Source organism: Balearica regulorum, chromosome 5 (assembly GCF_011004875.1).
Source record: "Balearica regulorum gibbericeps isolate bBalReg1 chromosome 5, bBalReg1.pri, whole genome shotgun sequence".
In the NCBI taxonomy this organism is placed as follows: domain Eukaryota; kingdom Metazoa; phylum Chordata; class Aves; order Gruiformes; family Gruidae; genus Balearica; species Balearica regulorum.
The window spans coordinates 2330500-2353609 of record NC_046188.1 but is presented as its reverse complement, the minus strand read 5'-3'; the positions used below and the strand labels follow the sequence as shown (position 1 = coordinate 2353609).

General features: G+C 45.3%; 1 long non-coding RNA gene across 1 annotated transcript in view; it reads right to left on the bottom strand.

Moving 5' to 3' along the window:
• Positions 1-23110, bottom strand: part of LOC142601960 (uncharacterized) — a 41078-nt gene that overhangs the window by 4507 nt on the left and 13461 nt on the right. The gene's annotated exons all lie outside the window — the stretch shown is intronic.

Here is a 23110-nt window from a genome sequence, read left to right as displayed (position 1 = left end):
CTGCGTTTGGCTTCTGTCCTCCATTGCTGGCTCTTTTTTACTCAGATGTCAAGGGAGCTCCTTGCTATTGGAATGCACCAATCTCGTCTTCCCATTAACGAACGAACTCCACCGTGGCTCCAGCTGAGAGACTGTCTACCTTCTGCTTTGGACACCAAAATGAATGAAAGCCAAATCCTGATCACTACGTACTACAGACCTCGAAATGCTCGCTGCTTTCCTGCCGGCTCTGCAAACCCTTGATCCTGTGGTCACCCAGGGACTCATCTGGCCCCAGCCTCTGTACTGCTCCAGGCAGAAGCAGCTGGAAGGGTCCTGAGGGGCTGCACTGGCACCGGGACCACGGGAGTGCAATGTGCCTGTGACTGGCTCTTTACAGCTGCTGGCAAGACTTTCTCATGCTTCCCACCGAAAAATGGCTTGGAATAGCATGCTGGGAGAGCAAATGCCCCACCTGGGATTGGTAGGACTTAAATGCAATTTTTAGTTGCCTCTAAGTGGGTGTTGGTCCCTTTTTCCATCATTTTCCACTTCATGTCGGTCCCAGGCAGTAGGCGGGCTCCTCTAACCCATCTGCATCACAAGCGAAAGGCAGTTCTGAGGCGGGATACGGAAGAAAGCTTCCAAGAAGCTTGGATTGGACATACCCTCAGCCCCTGTCACCACATTTATACGGGATTTCCCAGGAGCTGAGAAGTGTGCCTTGTGTTGCATATGGGCAGCTATAGGTGGCCTCCTCCTGGGACGCTGAGACTTTACCAGGCTTGTACCACCCTGTTGACTAGATCTCCTTCTGCAGGAGGTCCCGGTGCCTCCCAGGCACATAGCCATGCCACATGCACACCTGGGAGTGCATCTGCATGTGCAGGGTGAAGGTGGTCATTCACTCTGACACATCTGCAGCTACAGGATAATCAGAAAATGGAGGACAAAAACCTAAAGCTCTCCATGGCACCTGGACAAGATTTCTGGTAGGAAAAACAGGCCAAACTTTGGAAAACCCGCTCGCATAGATGTCTTAGCTGCAGCTGTATTGCCGCAGCTGCGGGGGTCACCAGCATGGTGCAGATGGAATTACATGGCCCCTAACATTGTCTCACTGTGTGTGGCTGAATAATTCATTGGTGTTCATTACTGGTCCTCGCCCCCTCTCCTCTCTTTCCCCGGCTCTCTGTTCTTAATGAACTTACCCTTATTCAGCCCTTTACCCCATGCCCATCACAGAGGGCACTCCCAGTACTCGGGAGACATGATCCAGAGCTATATCATTCATGAGATAAATATACATCTGATGCTTAAAGTCACACAATCCAGAGGCAGGCTCTAATGCCCATGCATTATTCTGTGCTTTCACAGTCTTTTCCTCGATTTGATTACAGAATCGGCACCATGCTTGCGTATGCGTGGTTGTGAGATCTGGGGGGGTGTGGGTCAGCCAAGCACCGTTGCTCAGCAGAAGCAGCTGCTCTGTCCCTCTGAATCTGTTGGAAGAGCTGAGACCAAGGCGTGTAGCCCTGTCCTGGCAGGCTGATCCACCACGTCATCCTGTAGTTCTCTCCATCTTTAACGCCCGCAGGTCTCCAAAGGTTGATGTTTCTCCTGTTGCTCAACGGAGGAGGAATGCACATGCCTCTAGGGAATGTATATGTTTTGCCTTTGCTACAAAGCAGCTTTTTCTGCCAACATAATGGAAACAGGGACGTTTTTGTAATAGGGCCATGGGAACGGAATCCATAAGAAGCTCTCCATTAACAGCTATGCCCAGTGCGCAGGTGGTGCTAAGATCTGCAGCCATGGTGCTGTCTCCTAGGCCAGACACTGGTTTGTTACGGTCAGTAAGCGATACAAAAATAACATAACCTGTTTGAACCCCCGCTGCAGACATCCTTTCAAACTAGAGTGAGCACTTGCACAGCCGCCCCCAAACCCAACCTCTCTCAGCTCCTGGACTGGTGCAGCACGGCGTCGTGTCGCGGCAGTGCTCGGCACCTTCCTGAGCTGGCACAAGTGGTGCTCAGGGTGAGAAGGATGTGTGCCCCAAGTGCAAGGGCCTCTCAGGAAACCCGCTGCAGAATGACCTGGTATCAAGATGACTTACTGATTTTTAAGGTCAGTACAAACTGCTCTGATCAGATAGTCTTGCCTATTACCTATATCAAACGTATCTTCTACCAAGTGCTTGCACTACTCAAATCCTAACCTGTGGTTCAGCAGTATGGTGTATTTAAGGGGTGGCACCTAAACACCAAGTAAAAATTTTAAAACCTTGTGGTTTACCATGATTCTAGGAAAACTGCTCTGATGGCTGATTCCCTCTTTTTTAAAGAGGAACATCTGTGCCCTGTTTCTACTCTGAATTTTTTTCTCAGGCTTCATCCTCTGGCTATTGATGGGCGGGTTTTCCCCTACCTTTGCAGAATTTAAGGTGACTCTGACAATAACACCTTTCCATGTTGGAATCTCAACTGTGTTCAAGCCAACTCTTAACCTTTCTGTTGTTAAGCTGAACAGACTGAGCCGCTGCGGAGTCTCACTGCAAGGCTAGCTGCAACGAAGTATTAGGATATGATTATTTTGAGTTTTTCTGTGTCTCCCTTGGGATTAAGGAGTGGGCGCGAGGCACGCAGAGGGTCTAAAGTGGCACCTTTCTGGCTCTGCAGCGAGTGATTAGGCATACTGCCAGCCTTTAAAGCACCGTCTGTTTAAGGAAAATAACATTAATGGAGGAGGTGTTCACCACAAGAATGACACGATTACTTGACTGGTGTTAATGAGAGCTGAGGAGCAAACTGCAGCCAGACAATGGATGAAAATATTGCGGCTCCCTGAAGCCAAGACAGGGAACTCTGAGATTAAGTGCAAATAGCTCATGGAGAGTGTCTTGGTGGCATGAAAACACCGGAGCCAGAAAGCTTTAGAATGATGCCAGAAGGCCATGGGCTTCAACCCTACCTAAGGCACATCAAAACCAGCCTTTAGTTGACTTCAGACACTCAGCCACAGGACACAGAACATACATGTCTGGAGATCAGACTGTGCTCCAGGACTGCTTTTCCCACACCGGGATGAGGATAAAGCCATTGAGTACACAGAGGGACCATCCCTGTGCCCACTGCTCAGAGCAAGGACGGATGGATCTGCCACCGGTGTGAAACTCTTGGTTTTGCCCCAGAGTTTTGAAAGATGTAGGACTACAGCAAACATATCACTGGATAAACAAGAAGGCATGCGAAAGATGAATAGTTCGACACTTTGCGATTCCAGAGTTAATCTTATAAAATGTCTTAGTACGAGGTTTTATGTGGAAGACAAACAATTTTAAAGAAACATCTTCAGTTACTATTACTTAATCTGAAATCAATACATTGCTTACATGAAATAGAATATTTACAGTTGTCTGATTTCATTCCTCAATAATAAAAATTGATCCACCTTTCTTTGAAAGTAAGGGAAAAACCCCAGCATAACTGACTGTTTTCTGCAACACTTGTGTAAATCCTTTACCTGAAATATCACAAAATAACTTAACAGTAATTAATTTGACTAAAATACATGGTTTCCCAAGAGATTGGGGACTGCTAATGCATATTAGCAGGCAGTTCCTGCCCTGAGGATTTTACTTTTCAAAAATGATGAGGGAGAACATTAGATGAATGAGCATCTTCTCTACTACCTCAGAGAGAAACTGAGGCACAGATTGAGTGCATGGCCATGCTCATTTAGGGAGTCCACGGCAGAGCAAAGTCCATCCCAGACCCACAGTGTTTTCCAGCAAAGTGAGGACTATCCGAATAGCTGTTACGGCTGGTGGCAAAACTGTATTCCGGAAGCTAGTTAAAACTTCTCAATTTAAATGACAGTAAATGAGTGCCTGCCTCTTGGATAAGCCATTTGTTGGATAAGAATCCTGAAAAAGCTCATGAACTTTAAACTTCCAATGTCAATAAGTATCTCGAGGTGGCTCTCCAGGTAAGTCAATGGGAAATGTAAATGCAACATCATGAAACTAATATACCTAAGATGTGGTCCCTTGGTGGCCAAAGTTCACTGTGGCTTAGTTTAACCTGCTGCAAGGGTCTATGGTGAACTGCAGTTGTCCTAATTCTGAATCAGAGTATCCACAGGAGGAGATTAATGAGCTTCAGCTCATGCTTTGGGCTACTCTTCATGCTTTGGGTTTCTACATCTCTGCTTTGTGTGCTCCTCTGCAGAGAAGGTGACACTGAACTTTGCTGCAGGTGCCTGGCAGTGGCCATCAGGATGGAGGATCCGAAATCTTGATTAGGCAAACTGCTGGGTGTTCCACTAATGTTACTGCCACATGGCAGTGCTCGTCTTCTGCAAAGCCCTCACTTGCTGATAAGAAAACACTGAAAACATCCACTTATAAAACATACTTTGAATAGGAAAAAGTGGCAATTTAGATTCTTGCTTGCTCTGCTCTTTGCAGGCTATGCCATACAGGCAACCGAACAGTCAGGTCTGTGATTTAAAGTGGCGCAGTAGATGTGCATCCCGAGAAGAGAGTCCAGCTCCTTCTGTGCTTGAGCTGTGCTACAACTGATGGGTAAGTGTGAGACAGGAACACATTGAGCTGGGAAGGGTCAGAGTGTGCTTACAACCCAGCATCGGAGGTGGCTGAAGCAGGCAGAAGAGCTTGCTGGATCAGAAGTGGTACCTCTGACTCGGCCTATGCCGGGGATGGAGGAGGCAGCGCCAAGCACAGCTCTGCAGCGGGGAGACACGTCCCTGCCTGATGGCATGTGGAACATGGCTGGAGCCAGGGGCAGGCTCAGCACTTAGGTGACGTGATTAATTAAGCAGCGATGGACAGCATGGCAGACCCTGGAGGAAAGGAAGATAACCAGTGTGGAAATGTCTGATAAATGGGAAATGAAACCATGAAACGTGTCCCTTGCTGCCAGCAGTGGTCCCTGGCGGCGAGGCCGGGGAAGGCAGCGGAGCCCCGAGGACAACGTCAGCACCATCCACCTGCAGGCACCAGCCACGGACCCGGTGTGCGAGACCAGGCCATGCAGCTGCGTTACGAGATGTCACTTCAGTCCCTGCTGCTGAGAACTTACAACCTCCAGCAAAAAGTAACATAAATACATCGGATCGATTTCCTTCAACTAGCATAAATCTATGAAGTCAGCAAAGCCACACTGATTTACTTCCCGTGAGGAAATGGCCAATAAAGATGATGTTTAATCACTGTCCCTCCCTTTCTGCATGACACACGAATCACTCTCTGTTGCCCTCATGCTGCAACCAACAGCTTGGGCTTGTCCACAGCCCCGTGCAGGAGCCCAGATGTGAGAAAGAAGAATGCCGGCATTGCCAACATCGCTGCCGATCTGCTCCGGAGGGCAACTTCCCTCGGGACAGGTCTCATTTTACACTGTAATTCGGCTTTAACCTCCCACCCATACTCATTGCTTTTCCTTTTCTGCTGTGTTAGCACCTTTCTAACCCGTTTTCAAGACTCGCAGTGTTTGCTTAAAAGAGAACAGACCCTGTCATCTGGAAGAGCGTTCGAATGAGCCTCTTCCTGATTTGGTTTGGCTGTGCCTGCCGGGGAGTTCAGATGGGCAGCTATGGCCATCTCCTCGGGGACTGAGACCTCATGTAGAAAACAAAAGGAAAAAGATCAGCACAGGACCCTGAGATCCCACAGAAACCCCACTCCACATCTGTTCTCCTTTTTTGTAGCAAACACAAAAGCAATCTTCCCTTTCAAAAAAAGCCCTCTGTTTCCCAGGCTGTTTTGAGTTTGGTGTCACTCTCTGACTCTGGAGTTTCCATGTGCACAGCCTGGATTTCACCTGCTTGAACATGCGTTACTAAACCAGCTAATTAACCCAAAATAAAATCTCATTGAAAACAAAGCTGTTCCCAGTTTTCAGAGGAAGCTACCAAGTCGCGGAGCCCATTACACCTCTGTTGAAACAGCGGACAAGTTTTGAAAAATTTTCTTTTTACAAAGTGACATCTTAAACCACCCACCGGGAAGGGGTGCACCAGAACCCCGCTGAGTTCTGACAACATAGCCTTTCCTAAATGAGAGATAAACCACGTTAGTTTAACACTCCTCCAGGGCTCGTACCTTCTTATGCCACCGAGCACAGTCATGTTCAATTGAGAGCCCATGGTCTCAGCCCAATTTTTGTAATATCGTCATGCAGTAAGGCCCCTCCATTAGCGTGATGTACTGTGTTTTCACATATACACTATACCCCTAGCCATAGCTTTGACCAGCTACATGGCAGTAATAAATACAGAGCCGTGTCTTACCTGTATTTTACACTGGGATAGCTAATGCTCCTCGGTGCCTGATAGTGAAGGCTTGTCTCTTTTAGGCTGTGCGAAAATGCCTCTGGGAAGAGGTACAAAACCTATAAATTGCCTTGTCTTCACTAGAATCTTAACTGGAGTAAAGTCAAGAGCACATCTATTATATTCATCGTAAAGACAAGTCCTTCATCATCTGCTTGTAGCGTCGTATTTACAACATCAGGAGGTAACAGCATTGGAAATTGGTGCAATCAGTTCCCAGAACACAAGCCTTAACACAGTAAAAGGAAATAACAATAACACAAAAATAAATTGCTACAGTTACAGTTGTTTTATTTCTCTCATATTAGTAGAAATTTAATATCCCACTAGAGCTATTTAGTTGTTTGTTTTAAAGTTAACTTTGTCCTTTAGGAAAGAAATTGTGAAGAAACTGTGTATATTTGTCCAATATCAGAAAAACATAAATTTTCCCTACTTAAGCAGACAGTCACTGGTCCCTGCTTCTCCTGCAACCAGCATGGAGGCTGTCCTGAAGAGTATTACTCATGCTGTCTCATGTACTATATTTAAAACACTTTCTTCTTCTTAAATGATGAAGAAAATCAAACCCTCCTATGGGAAAACTGTCCCATGTGCAATGCAGTCATCCAGCGTACAAGCCAAGAGCCAGGCATTGGGATGCTGCTACTCCTACTTGCCAGATGAGAAGCTCCGAGTTGTGGCGGGGCAGAGTTGTCCCATCTGAGCACCCTGGGCACCCCACATACCTGTGATCGAGAGACTCTGCAGGACACACATCATCTATGTTCTCAGACCAAAGGTCCAGCTAATCCAGTGTCCTGGCCCTGACAGTGGCCAAAAGTGGATACCCAGGGAACAGTATAAACATGAGGAAAATACGTGTTATCCTTTCCTGGGTACTCCATCCTCCAGCCATTTGCAACTCAGGAACTGAACAAGAGGTAGTGGCTGTGTAGCTAGCGAGTCTCAATGAATTTCTGCTCCATTAATTAGTCCAGTCTCCGCCTGAAGCCATGTAGTCTCCTTCTGGAATTGCAAACACTGGCAGAAACCCATTTCTCTTGTTGGCTTTTCTGCAAAACCCGTCTCTCCTTGGTAGACCTCCAGCGTGAGCCAAAGGAGGTTGGACTCTCTGCTTCAGACAAGCACATTTAAGGGAAAAAGTAATGTAAATTTTATCATATGAAGAAAATCAGCATTATGGAAAAAATATCCAGTGTTGTCAGACATTCTGAGTGGCTCTCACCCACAGATGCCCTTTATTTTCACATGAGCTCGGGGTACTGATCCTTACAACAAATTCTTCCTGCTATTTGCGACTGCACAAAGCGATGCCTGACCAAATTGCACCTGCTGCCTCAAAATGATAAAAGTCTGAAGAGTTTGGCTGGCCTGATGGGAAAGCTTTGGACAAAGACTTGGGCTCTGATGCTGGCTGTGCTTGTGGGCAAGTTACTTCACTTCTGTGCCTTCCTTTCCTTTCCTCGCCTTTGTTCACCTGGTGTGCCCTGAAAGTCAGCACTCACGGCAGGGTAGCCTCTCACTAAGGACTTGCCTTGGATCATCTCTGTCCTGTATTTGCGGGTCTAGAAGAGTTTGTGCACCTCAAGGTCCTCGCTTTGCACCTCTCCTCCCAAATACTGTGAGAAGAAAATGATGCCGTGCTGCGGTCCTGCTCCACAGATCCCAGTGCTGATTCAGATCTGTCTTTAGCTTTGCACAGATACTTCCAAGAACAAGTAGCCAGAACCTCTACAGCTACAAATCGCTGCTGTAAGCAACACTCATAAAACAAGAGACCATGTTCTGCAAAGCACTAACCTGAAAAGACACCACTGAGCACCCACCACAGCCTGGAGGGGACTGCAGCTACCGGGCAGCCAAGGAGTAGATCAGCACTAACAGGGACATGGTGTCACATTTGTACCCAGCATCTATGACCCCATTCCCACTGACTAGGCACAATTTTGGTGTCTACACTGAAAACCTCATGGGCGTCAGGAGCCGTGAGACCTGGACAACCTGCTCGTAATGAGACTCGAGATGGGTCTGTTTAGAAAAGGCGTAGAGGTGACTTGCTCATCATTTACAAGTACCTACATGTGACACATTTTCTGATGAGAGAGGGCTCTTTCATCCACTAGGAAAAGGAACAATTAAGGATAATACTTAGCACCTGGACCTGGAAAAATTCAGACTCAAAATGAGGTGAAATTTTTAACAAGAAGAGTAGTTAGCCACTCAAACAATTTATTTAAGCCTACAGTAACTCTGACACCACTTGAAGGTCTTAAATCAAGGTTGAATATGATTGTGGGAGCTCTGACGTTAGCAGAAGCTGCAGGCTTGATACGGGTGTTTCGGGCAAGGGGCTTTGACAGAGGTGGGAGATAACCCACATCATCAGCCAGCTCAGTTCAAGCTGAAGGTTTGATGGTACTGAATTCTCTGATCCCCCAAATGGCACATTTTTAGCAACTTTAAACAAGAGCAAGTTTTGCACAATATAATTAATATTTTAAAACAAAGACCTGTGGTGCATCTAAGGGGCTTGAGTTATGAAGGAAAAAAACTTGAGGTTTTTTTTTTTTCTGGGGTAACAGCTCTTCAACAATACCCAAGATCAGGGCAACATTTTTGCTGAAAAGTTCAGCTTCTGGCTAGATGTCACTATATTGGCAAATTTCCTACAGGTCTCGGCCAGCTGGCTGCATTCCAGGTTTGTGATCCTTCAACCTTTGACCCGTGGTACCTTCAGGTTATTTCTAAAATGTCTTTGTTAAATAAACTAGCATTGATTTGCATCAGTTAAACACCTGGCTCCTGTTTTTGCCTTGCTTCTTTATGCAGTTGCACAAGCTGTAATGTTACTTAGAATCAAAATTTTACACTCACTGATGTGTAGCAGGCACATACCATTAAAAGAGTTTTACCAGGAAAGATTATCCATCACTTTAAATAGGTCATGCATACACTTAGCATATGTTACATTAATTCTCTTACATGCAGCCAATCACACTGGCTAATTGAAAATTTCTGTAGTCACAACCAAAGAAAGTAATTTCTCTGATGATTAATAAGCAAGGAGTCGGGGAAAAGAGGAGAAAAAAGAAGCAGGAGCATGAAAGAGGAACCAGATTTGGTGTGACGTTCAAGAAGAGTTGCATCCTACAATGGACCCTCCAGTTACTGGAGTAATTTATATTTAAAAATAAAGGTACCATCATCTCCACCCTGCGCCCGGCAGCCTTGAGCAGGGAAGGACCCCTCAGTACCTTCTCCCAGGTCCTGCCGTCTACTTGGGAACGTGAATGCCGAGCATCAAGACCCATTTCAGAGTTTAATGCCCCCCAGGGCACACCGAGGGGCCTGTGCGAGGAGTGGAGGGCAGCACCAAGATGCCATTGTTGGGGACATGGTTAATGCATCGCTTTGCATGAATTCAACCAGGACATTTATTCTTTCTAATCACGCCCATGGCTTTCTTCAGCTGCATTAAACTCCTTTTTAATGCCAGGTATTTTTAACCACTGCCCTTTGCAAATGCTGCACCAATGCCCTTGTTTATCAAATTTCAGGTCAGAACAAGTTTTGCTGAATTCTTAAAAATGACAGAGCAAATGGCTTCAGCCTTGCCTGTTGACATACCACCGCATTACATGTCTGCTTCCCCTCTGAATTATAGGAAGTGTTCCCCAGTCGCGCTGGCAGAAATGGGAGATGAATCAATCCCTCTGCGTTCCCGGGTGCCTGTAGTTGACTGTCAGGATTGGGCTCAGTCCTTCAAGAATTGATTAAGAAGTCCCTTCCTGGCAATTATGTTTATGCACACACTTCCAACGTCACCCTCCCTGGCTGTGTAGCTGATTTCTAGTTCGGTGCCAGCAGATTTGCAACTCAGTATGGGAATATTCTTTTTAAGACACGATGTAATACCAGTTAAGGACAGATGGTCTTGCAGGGATGGGTTGAGTTTGTCGTTGATGTCTGCAAACCTCCTGGGCAGTCAATTGCTTGTTGCTTGCTTCTGCAGAGGGTTTAAAAGCTGGAAAGCCCTGTGCTTGGCTGTGTGCACAGCTCTGGGAGCCTGCGGGGAGCTGACAGAACCGTGCTGCAGGGTGGCTTTGGGGACCTGCCTTCCTCCACGTCTGAGCAAGGTCCTGGGCTCTGGGGTTAACCTGGCCCTGGGGGAGCACTGGCACCTCTACGCTCTCTGCAGGGGAAGATCAGACAGGGCAAAGGTGACCAAAAACCACCAAAACAGGAGTTGTCAAAGGAATCTGCTTCAGGTGTCCTTGCAGGGGCACGGGCTAGCAGCTCTGGTGAACCAGTGATCAAATCACAGCTCCAAACCGTGAGTTTCCCTTTAACAACCGCAAACCCAAACTAAATGAAGCTAATAAACACGTTCCTTTCCTACCAGAGCATCTCCCAGAAAGGTAAATCCCAGTTTGCATTTAAATTATCCTCATTTCATGGAAATTCCCCCAAGAACCCCCTGGCAGTGAGGAACTGCTTCCACTCACTAGATCCGTGAGCATCGCATTGCTCCGGCGTCTCCCAGCACACGGCACTGTTAGTAGACTGTGCCTGGTTTCCCCTGTAACGAGCATGAGGTCTAAATGAATCAAGTTTATTTTGAGATGCTTTCATGAGCTGCTGCTTTGCATTTCCATTGCCCACCGCTCCCTGTGAAGTTTGCCTTGCTTCAGCAATAATGTCACTTGGATATTAATTCGGCCAGCGCCTACCTAGTGTCTCTCTTCATTAGCTGAGTACATCTTTCATGGCAAGGCTTTAATTTATGAAGCCAGAATTGCCCTTTGCTATGTTATTTTCATTTTCTTGGGCCAAGCAAGGTAGCGCCCAGCTTGCTTTGTGCTTGGAGACATCTCCTGTTAACTTCACGGAGAGCTTTGCCTGCGTTGGTTCAAGGTACTGTCTGAGAAAGCTGAATCCAGGGTGGGATGCGTAGAGAGATCCTGGGCTGAGGATTGTGCTCATTCGTGGCAGCAGTTACATACCTCCTTATGTGGGTCCACAGATCTGAACAGCTCCGTGATAGCCACTATAACAGACCATCAAAGGACAGCTTCATTGTGACATTCGGAGAAATATTCTCTTCCACAGTCAGCGATCTCCTATGATCTTCTTTGGCAGGCACACAGCTCCCAAGGTGCCCCAAATAAAAGCCTTATTTGCATTTTTACACGACATGAAGATCAGCCCCTATGACGCGTGCTGCAGCCCACTCCCCAGCTGTGCTCTGCACATCTGTGCCTGCCCGCCAGGAGCACGCTGCCAGAGGAGGGCACTGCCTCCTTTGCAAGAGCTCAGCATTATCCACAGCAAAGCACAAGATCTTGAATTGTCATCTCAAGTCAAATCCATGCCAGAGCCTCTTTCAGCTGTGTGGCATTTTCTCCTCCCACCAGCTCCACCATGGCTCCAGCTCTTGCTTCTCTGCTGGGTATGCAACTCTCCTTTGCACTTCCAAAATCGCTGAAGTTGTGCAGCTGTAGGTGCAAAGTGCCACACGCCAACCTGGCAGCTTCCCTTGTTGAGTGGAGCACATCAACACAGCTGCCTGGAGCAGAGCTGGGACACCCCTGCTCTGCTCGGAGCGTTTCCCGAGTGCGTGTGCTGGGGGACCCACACCCCAGTCCGCCTCCCTTCTGCAGCAGCCTCACGCTGATTCCACTTCATGCTCTACCCAAAGCCTTGGGAGCTTGCTCATGTCCTGCTCATGGAGTTCAGTGGCTTCCACACATAGGCTGGGACACCAGTGTGGTGGTGGGATGGGCTGAAGACGCTCCCATGCACAGGGCATGGCAACCCATCTTCATCTCAGCAGCAGGTTAATTACCTGCTTTATAAGGACACATGGAGGCCAAGCCGAAGCTGGATTAAGGTGGTGATGGATACCCTGGAACAAACCCAAGGACTGGTCACAGAGCAGAGCCTGGTGGGAATGGAGATGGCAGGTGCTGCTGCCATGCCAGCTGGGACCGTTGCTGATCCTGGAGAACAAGCGAAAGTCCCCTGTGTTGAGCCACACGGTTTCATTTTAAATGATTGCTCTATCTAACTGAGCCATTCTGTGGTGAACAAGGCTGTTGCTTTCTGCTGCTTTCAAGCGGTGCAGATTTAAAGCTATAAAATAATAACTGCATTATGGCAGGTCTGGAGTGGTAGGTATTAAAGCTCTTTAGCCTTTCCCCTTTAAGGGGATTGTTTAACAAAGACAGTCCCACTCACCACTTTACTCCATCTTTATACTAAAGTGTACCAGTAGACCAGAAAATTATTTTAGATTTCAAAGGAGCTTCATTTCTGGAAGGTGCCTCTGAGTTTTCTCATCCATAACCACAGAGAGGGAAGGTTTCTGAATGGCAATAACAATCTGTTGCTGCATTCACTTCCAGAGAGATATAATACAGTGAAAGACATCCTTCTGACAAGACTCGCTGAGGAATAGCGTACTGAAAACATTCAAGGCAACTGGGGAAGAAATGTGAGCCAATATTTCAACCAAGTTCCTATATCATTGCATTTTGGCAGCAGCATCAGCGACACAAAAATGAAGAGAAAACACAGAGACCTGAAACCGGTGGCAGCTTTAGGTCACTGCGAATGATTTAAATAGCCTCCTTTCACAATTCCAGCTATTCATGCACGTTGTTATTGTTCAGCTTCACAGTTTGTAACAGCTTATTGTTCATGGTTGCATCCTCCTTCCCCAACGAGGGGAGCAAAGCCGCGGCGGGGGCTGGAGCGCTCCCCCAGCTCCCGGGTGAGCGGCACGGCCAGCTGGGAAGCTTTCACCTTAGTAAACTTGACTTTGCAAGCCATGGGAGCAAGCTGGCTTTTCGGCAGCATCATGGTTGGTTTCAACCACTAATAGCTCAAGAATTTGGTGGCTTTGATGCCTATTTAATTTCAGTATATTGAACATCACTTTTATTATTTAACTTCCTGGTATTCTTCAGTAGATTTAATGTTGCAAAGCACAATTGATGAGTCCTGGAGGAGCATAATATGCGTGGATGCTGTTATAAATTGTAGTAGAAGGGCCATATTCTGGCACAGCCCCTCTAATTTATTTAGGTACTTATATGGCCATCATCACCATAGTTACCTGAGTGCCATCATTAATGTATTCATTAACGTTAATGTGCTTTGTGTGATTTTACCCTGGGAGGGTAGGAAGTATCGTGCCTGGCTTGCTGAGAGACCTGAGGCAGAAGGCAGAGGGACATGCTCGGTGTCACACAGAAAGTCTCAATCAGGAACATGAAGCAAAGCAAGTTCATGCAAGCTCCAGTGCAGGGCTGCAGCTGCACAGACATGTTTCATGTCCACTTCTGAGGACTGACGATGAACTTAAGTAAAACATATAATTAATGGTAGTTCTCTGCCCTGGGATGACTATAGCACCAAAAACCTACATGTGCATTACACCTCTTACGAATCAACTCTAATATTTGCATTTCCAATGCAGGACAAAAAAATAAATATTTTCATGCTATGTCTGTACCTTCACAAGTGGCTTTTAACTATTGTAATTTACATTTCTGCAGAAATCTCTGACTGACCAGACATTAAACACAGCACTGGAGCATGGTCTGTCCAACCCTCCTTGGCAAGACGCTCTGGTCTCCTCAGCTGTGGAGATGCCATGAGCTTTTGCAGTATTTCACATCACCTTCACCTCTGGGCACGGGATGTTTTAGTCAATTTTCTGGGTGTGAAACTTCGCTCCCTAGATAAACCCCTGAGAGAATGAACTCCTGACTCTTGCCAAAGGAAACAATTATCATGGCTGAACAATAACCATTTTGATTGGCCTTTTTATCTCCCAAAACTCTCAGTAGAGAAGCAGTCACCATCTTCACACCCTGTTGAAGCCAGCTCTGACTTCACGTTCCCAGTGATTTCGTGGCTTTTTCTTTAAAGATGTAGAGAGCTTAGTGGGTGTGAATAATGCCCTGGCTCCTTGAGAAAACTGTGCAAATACGTGGAACAAGCAAAAATTCCTAGAAGTAGAAATATGTGAAGTTGCTGTCAGAAGAAGGGATCTCTGTCCTTGGAGATACTCAGAAGTCAACTGGCCCAAGCCCTGAGCTACCTCATTTAATTTTGCCTGCTTTGAGCAGGAGGGTGTGACAGGTGACCTCCAGAAGTCCATTCCAACCTAAATTACCCTCTGATTCCATTAATTTAATATCTGCTCAGATACTACTGACTGCAAAATCTTAATAAAGCTACTTCACTTGGGTGTTAAGAAATAATAAGTTAATCTAATCAGGAAGTAATTAATCATTTCCAAGTCCCACCTAGCTGAGTTAGGAGGAATACTTACACTGAGCTGGATAAACCAGGGGAGACAGGCAACATAATGGCTGTTTCAGTTCAGTGCTAATAAATGCAAAATCATTAGGACCCTCGCTAAGCCCTAATCTATCTGTCTCACCTTGGGCTGGTCACAGATGTCCTCGCAGAGTGCCACAGTGACCTCTGCTAAACACCTTGCTTTTCAAGTCACCTGATGCCTTTACAATAATGTGGTCCTCTTAATACTAGCAATGCCTCTCAGCAAGGTAACCTCCCCGTGGGTCACGAGATGGCACGTCTGGGAGGTATCTGTATCACTGATCCCAGCCTCTACCCGGTCAGCAGGTCTGCCACGGGTTGTCCTCTCTCCAGGGCACTCTGCTTATCCCTACAGATGCTTCTCTCCCATAAGCTGCATACGGAGCCAAACTCTTTGGCACAAGCACCTAAGTCCGATACCCCAAATTTCTGAAACTACTATTGATCTGTAGTTCTTTCTCTGATGTCATCAATGTCCATATTAAATAGGACCTGACAAAGACCTATCTGTAGTGATCTCCAGCAGTCACCTCCCTCCATCCCCAGACACCCCTGCTCAACATATTCGGACACCTTCCCTTTGGCCAGCTCCCTAACCAGCTAGCAACATAGGCATTAATCCCCAGCATCTCTACCTTTAGTAATAATTTCCTGTGGGGAACAAAGTCAAATGCTTTACTTAAATTCGATAGCCTGGATCTGCTGCATTTCCCTTATCTAAGAAACTGTTTTCATATTTAAAAAAAAAAAAAAAGATACAAAATGTCTCTGCTGTAATCTAGCATTGATAAAACCATGATGTAATGTATCCTGTCTACCCTTTGCTTTCACATGCTTAATTACTCTTCTGAAAGTTTTTGGAGACTGAGCAGAATATTGAGTTCAAACCACCAACGCTGGAGCTCCCCAGGCCCCTTCACATATACAGTTTTTTTAGTATAGCTTATGCTAAACCCACAAAGAACCGACTTTCAAGCTCTCAGCCCCTTGGCTAGCCTTGCTATCGATACCGACACTTTGCGGGGTTTTGTTTTCACTACTGAAGGTGGAGGATAGGCTCTTGGCTTGTTCACACACAGCAGTTTTCTTGCCGTTTGTATTTTGCGATTTCTGTGACATCGCTTTCTGTTCTACAAAGTGGATGGAGGGTTCAGAGTCCTGGACACCCTTCTCCTTACAGAAAACAAAGGCAAATTCATTCAATATTTGGGCTTTTCTCAATTATCCCTAATTTCCATTCCATGTAGCCCTTTTTCTGTGTTCAGTCACATAACTCGTTGTAACAGGCTGTTGGCCAGTTTCATTTTCCTTTTATGCTTTCTGACCTCTGAGGCAAAATTTACCTTTCCAGACATCCCCTGATCTGTTTGCTGGGAAGTCTTTGCTCAGTCTCAGTATCTTCTCTGAGAAGGTCTGTGGCTTTACCCAGCTAGCGGTGGTGTGTTCATCTCCTGGTGGGAATATGGAGCTTGCAGTACCTCTTGCCTCCTCCACATTTGTATGACTGAGCTCTCTTCACCACCCCCCCGCCAAGTTCCTCTATTAACTGTGTCAGTTGTGGAAATGCTAATGGGGTTAACACCGAGTGTAACAGAGTCCTCTGCTTAACATGAGAGAAGAGCAAGCAAATCACTAGACTTAACATAGAAAATAAAGCAGAAAAAATTTTCAGGCTACTGTGTGACTTGTCTATATACAGTATTATTTTACGTAAAGGAGGAATTAGTGCAGAAAAAATTTACAAAGGAAGAATGAAGACTTTACAAACCTCCTCTGTTCATAATTAAGTTGGTTTTTCTCACGCTGGAGACAACCAGCAAGGAGCACAAGAAGCCTACACAAACTAATGAGCGGTCTGCAGAAGGCAGTACTGGGAGCCCTCCTCTCCTTGTCCTGTGCCGCAGGATGAGGGACACTTCATGGAAATGAAAAGGTAGGAAAGTCTACGTTGATACAAGAGCTTAGCACAGAATTGGACTATCTAATTAATTGTCAATAAATAGTACAGAAGCTGAAAGAATTACCACAATTCAAGAAAGAATTGGAAACTGATATAAACCTTATGGCAGCAGAGTACAATTAAATCGTGTGCTTGTGAATGTCTGTACATATTTAAGTGTATTCAGTGTATGTATGTGCCAATGTGTGTTTATATACATACTGAGATTTACTCACCTCTGCTTCATAGACATAAATACTTACATAAACGGTGTATTAAGACTATAAATCAATATTAATGAACAACCTTGGGCTAGCACAGAACTGTTCTCTGTGTGGCATTTAGATATTCTTCTTCACCAGATGTGCAAACTAAAGGAGAGACACACGAGAGCTCCAAACAGGGGCTGCTTGTGCCTGCTGACTGCTGTTACCACTCAGGACCTTCCTACTTCCAAAGCATAAATGGCCTTAAAAACCTACTGACTTTCTATCCAGAGCCCATCAAAAGGAGTGGAAGGACACCCACCAGCCAGGCCTTGGATCGCACCCACGGGATATTTCTGGTTTAGTGTGAGGTAGCTATCTGCAAAGGAAAAATGACTGAAAACATCAAACAAGTGAGACGTCTGTTTTGCTCTCACCAAATATCACTGTGCTGCAGATGTGCCCTCACACAGACAAAGGGTTATTTTATCTCTTTTCCTCTTCCATGAAGAAAAAGGGAAGAAAACTGTAAGAGCTGTAATCCTTGAATAGACACAGAGTTTGCTTTTCATGAGGAAATGCACAAATTCAGTCATTCTGGCATCTCCAAACCTCACTGGCACTGGAGAGGCTCAGCAAGACCTGCTGGTTTTAGAGCTGTCCACTGTGAGCGTAAGGACACCTCCACATCAGCCAGCTGCAGCAGCGGATGCTCAACATCAAACCAGCACTACAACAAACTTCTCTCTTTTAAAAATGCTGGATGAGCTCGTTCCAGGGCCATTTAATCATAGAATCCCAGGCTGGTTTGGGTTGGAAGGGACCTCCCAGCCCATCCAGTTCCAACTGTCTCATGGGCAGGGACACCCTCCACCAGCCCAGGTTGCCCAAAGCCCCATCCAACCTGGCCTTGAACACTGCCAGGGAGCCAGGGGCAGCCACAGCTTCTCTGGGCAACCTGTGCCAGGGCCTCAGCACCCTCATAGTAATGAATTTGATATAATGGATATAGGACATCTTGGTCACCACGATAAAGCTCCCACTGTTCATATTGAAGAGGCTGACTGTATGCATAGAACTGAAAAGACCTAAGAAAACTGATTACATGTAGATTAGGACTAAGAAAATGGGTCTGAGAAGGAGAGGAAAGCAAGTGCCCAACTGCTGTTCCAGGACCAGGGGTCTCATCTGGTCTTTTGAAGGCTTAGCAGCACTCTGTAGCTTTCTCAAAATTCACCACCCGACTACGGGATTAATTCTAATAATTAAATATTAACTCTGGTTAAATCAAAGAGATTCCACAGAGATGATTTCATATTTCAAGATAAATATCATCTCAGCTTATGAGCATACTATCCATGATAATTAGGAAAGCTACATGTTTCTGTAATTTGAAATTATATTCAGTATGACCTCCTAAGCTGATGTCATTTTATTCACCAAAATTTTCCACAACAGATTTCACTTTGCCTAGTTAAAGGTTTTGTTTTTGGTTTTGTTTTTGGTTTGTTTTTTTTTTTTCAAGGAGGAAAAATATAAATGAAAAAACTAACCAAGTCTAAAAGTATGATCCTGAACCTCTGTTTGCCTGCTTCCCTGCTCTGGAGTCTCTAAGCTCCTTCATGGCTGGTAGTCCTACAGGTCTCCCATGCATAAAGGTCTTCCCCTGAGCATGTACAGAGGCATCTCAGTTCTCAACCAGGCAGAGCAGACCACCTCACGCCTAAAACATGGCTTTGTTCAGACAAGTCTTACAAACACTGGCCACCTCCCTGTAGGATTTCCCCAGTGGAGGACAGTAAGGACACCTAAGTATATGAAGTTGGTTTCTGCTTGCCCATCTCTGGCTTTGCATCATGGCATGACCCCAGCCTCAGTAACCTGCCTGCTCCATGCCATTGCTGACTCTGTGTCCCACTGTGCCCATCTCAGGTAACCCCATGTTTGCACCCATTGCCTAAACCAACCTGATGAGGTCTCTGGTTCCACACCAACAGACATGGTTAAATGCTTCTCATTGCTTTAAAACTGCGGCAGGAAAGTAAATTCTGGGTTGCGTTTATTAAACATATAGACTTTTTTCTGATGCTTCCTGTATTTTAATCTTGGAGGTAGTCATGTAGCTGCCTGAGGCCAATCAAAGGTGCAACTTTTGGTAAACTGCTTAATGTTCTGAGCTTCTTCCTTCTCCCTGTTGGGAAAGAGAAGAACAAGCGGCTCTTATCATATTTGTATAATTAAAGCAAAAAAGAAAATCACAACCTCCACCCTCAATCACAACAGGGATTTCACGAGTGCAGAATGCAGTCAAATACAATTATTTATCAGTCCTAGCCTGAGAATAGCTTTTATGAAAATCCTTTTTTATCCTTTCAATCAAAGACAGGTGAGGTGAAACTCTCCTATGGCTAAGTCATTCTGCCCTTCAATATCTTTCTTACTGTTTTATCCTTATATGTATATGTATGTACGAGGTTTAGAATGGATTTACGAAAAATTTCTTCACCAAAAGGGCTATCAAGCACTGGAACAGGCTGCCGAGGTATGCTGAGGTATTTAAAAGATGTGTAGATGTGGCACTTAGGGACATGGTTTAGTGGTGGACTTGGAAGTGCTGGGTTAATGGTTGGACTTGATGATCTTAAAGGTCTTTTCCAAACAAAACGATTCTATGATTTTCATTAACGTATTTTTCCCAGTTTTCTGGACATTAGTGGCTGGAGTTATTTTTGGTTTTGTTTCCAAGCATTTTGACTTAGGTGTGAATGAGAGCACTCAGTCTTTGCTCTGCTCACGGAGTCGAGACTGTGGGAGCCATATTTCCATCCCATTGATCACGAGATGGTGCTATCAAATTAGACATGGACTACAAGGTCCAATTCTGAGCTTCAATTGCATAGGGCAGACCATCCCCACTGCATTTTTTCTTTATCAAGAAAGACCCCACAAGCAGTAATGCAACAGAACACGTATATTCTATACGATTTTCTTCCTGTTGTCTCTATCATTTGATATTTTGGTTTCAGTGGAAGATGCTGTGATAGAGCAGTGCCATTACCACCCATTGGAGACCTGCATTGTACCCAGAAGAGAGAAATGGAGAGATTCATATTAATTTCTGTGAGAGCTAGACTGCAACCTTTTTAAGGGACCCTTGTTGCGATCCTTTCCATGTGGTGTGGCAATAAAAGTGGCACCTGAACTAATCCCACACTTTGCTGTTGATTTGCTTTTCAAAACATGGATGTTTCAGTCTAAAGGAATAAGACAGACATTTGTTGGAAGATGTAATATTTCAGGTTTGAAAATGTGCTTGTACTGAAGATTTCTCTATATTATCTACCTGTACCTATCAAACCAATTAAAAGTGCTACCTGTCTGTGCAGACTTGACCTCACTACTGTATGTAAAGTCTGAGAAGGAATTAAAGATATTCTGAAATAACAGCAAAGGCTGAATAATGAAATAAGGATAGCAAGCTATGAGCCCTTTTCCTCTGAAAGTTGGCTGAACTCCTAAATTGAACCCTTTCATCCCAGCAACTGGTTTGAAACTCCTAGTTTAAACCGAAAATAGTCAAAACCATCTCTTGAGGAATGGAGAGCTGACCCATCTGAAATCTGATCTACAGTGCATATCTTTAAAACTTCCAGTAATCCTCATATAATTATTGTATGGTAGACTTTTTTTTCCCTTTCTATTCCCATATGTGCACTTCAATAGAAAAACACTCTTTATTTTTCTGTTTTATGAATAATACAGAAATATATAAATAATAGATATGTTATTAATAATATGGCCAAATATGTATTCCCCTCAAAATGCATGAGTTTGAACGGAATGTCAAACATATTACTGGATGAATATTTGATATTTTAATTTATTGGGCAATTTCTCACAGGAATAGCTGAAGTCCTCAATTACACTTCATACCCCTGGTCCTCCATCACATCTGCCACCAATTCACGCCATGTTCCTTCCACTCCTATGAACCTGCCTCTCAAGAAAGATTGGTGGTTGCCAGAGCAGTCAAAAACTGCCTTCATGCTGACACTGAGACTGTCAGTCGTGGGCTGTCCCTCCCCATAGATCAAAAGAGTCTTTGAGATGCTCTAACTTGTCCCAGGACTTGATGTCTCTTTTTTCTGGGGTGCAAAGACATCTCCTCACAGTAGATGTCTGAGAGCAGATGAGCTTTTCCACAGCAGCTGGCAAAGGTCCCCAGCCAGGAGCTAAGTGAGGGTCCAGCACAGCCTCAATTCATGCAGCAACAGCTTCAGACTCGTCTGTGAGAAGACAAGCTTTTGCACAAGCTGAAACCTCCCACCCAAAAGACATGTGCACTGCAGGGAGCAGGGCCGGACCTCAGCACCGCGGGGCGGTGGGAGTCGGGTGTACCCCAGGACCCACCTCCTTGCTTAGCTGAAACCAACGGGGCTCTAGCTCTGGTGGAGAGCGATGCAAACAGCACTGCAATGCTGCTGTACGAACAAAAGGCTCATGTTCACTTCATGTCTTCTCTTTTGTTCCTGCTCCTGCATACCCAAGGACCAAACAAGTCCTGGAACCCCCCCCCCCAGCAGTGATTAAAGACACAGGGGAAACATGCACGTGGAAAGAAATTAAGTATACTAATGTTCTTGAGCTGCCTAAAATTTTATTTTATTAACTTTTCAACCATACTGAGAATTTTTCAACCATATTGAGAATGGTGCACATTTTTTCTCAGCCATGACATTCTAACTTTTCAACAAAATGAAAAATAAATTTGACTCGAGCAGAAGACAAAGTCACCAGGGTTTCTGCAGGAGATGTATCCCCACTCCTGTCGCTGGGTTTCTGCTCTTCCCACCGGAGAAGGGTAAAATAAGGCAGAGAAAAGGATGCTCCAAATGAGCAACTTTATGTCCCTTCCACCCAAGTTGAGCTGAAATAAGTTTGTGGTTCAGCTCAGATCACTTCCATTTTTCAGCCCACCTTGCTAAGCAGTTTGCAAAGATGAAAAAGAGACATTAACAAATAACAGAAGGCGAAGAAAAGTCCGTGTCACCTGAAACAGGAATAGAAAAGGACAGGAGTAATTTTTGTCTTGAATTCACCTGCAAAACTCATTGCCATAAGCTATTATTGAGGTGAACAGCCTTTTACTGCTAAAATTATTAGACAGGTGTGTGAACTACCTAATAAACTGGATATAAATTAAAAGACAGATTTTTCAGAAAACTTAGTGCATAATAGACAATTACAACCCTTTTTAAAAGCCAGGAGACATTTCCATTGATTTCACCTGGACTGCACATCTGAAAGCATCTGGTCCCAAATTCCACTCTATTTTAGTCTCAAATTCCTTTCATTGGCCTGAATTAGGAAAAATAATTAGAATGTGGGAGAATTTTGCAATGTCTGACATTAGTTCCTGTTGAACAAGAGCCTGTCCAGGAGCTGTACATCAGACCCACTGCAGCGTCTCCTGTGCATACAGGAAAATGCCTATAGGTGCAGGTACGTTATGTTTCCAAAAGCACATTGGCCGCCAAAACGGAGCAGCTGCACTTATGGCACTTTAGGAGGTGTAACATAACCCAAGCAGACATTTCCAAGAAGATCCTCCCCAAGGGCTTGGTTGGGGCAGACGGAAAAGTCGCTCCCATCTACTCCAGACTGGCACAGAGCATTCCTATTAACCTTTGCGCAAACCCCGCTACTCCAGACACTGCACAGTCCCTTACCATTTACAACAAGTGTTTTAAAGGTCTTAAAAATCAGCCAGTGTCCTTTGTCACATGCCTGGCTCCTCTCGGTACTCGGGATCCAGCTGAATGGGCCTCCAAGGGAAAGGGTTATTATCATCACTACATTTTGGAAAAAAATGGAACATGGCCTAAAATTGCTTTCCAAAGCAGAGCAATGTCCGGACTGTGTGATCCTCTGTGTGAACCTCCTGGGGCAATGGCAAAGGTTTTTGTATGCTCAGAGGCACTGTGCAGTGTTGCATGACACTGAGGATCGTTGTCCTTGTCTGGCAAGGTGAGGGCCATGCATGGTGTCAAGGGTGATGCTGAGACCCCTGGCAGGCTGCTGGCAAAGCTGTCCTATGGAGGACCCAGAAAGCACACATTGACCCGCTGCCACCACCACACGCTGGATTCAGGTCATGAAGCAAAGGGGTTTCTTCCACTGTGCAGGTGTCTATAAGGTGGTTTTCTAGTCTGTGGAGCACCCGTCACTGTGAAGAAGTCACCCTTTGGGCTAAAGAGGGGCGATTGCTCCAACT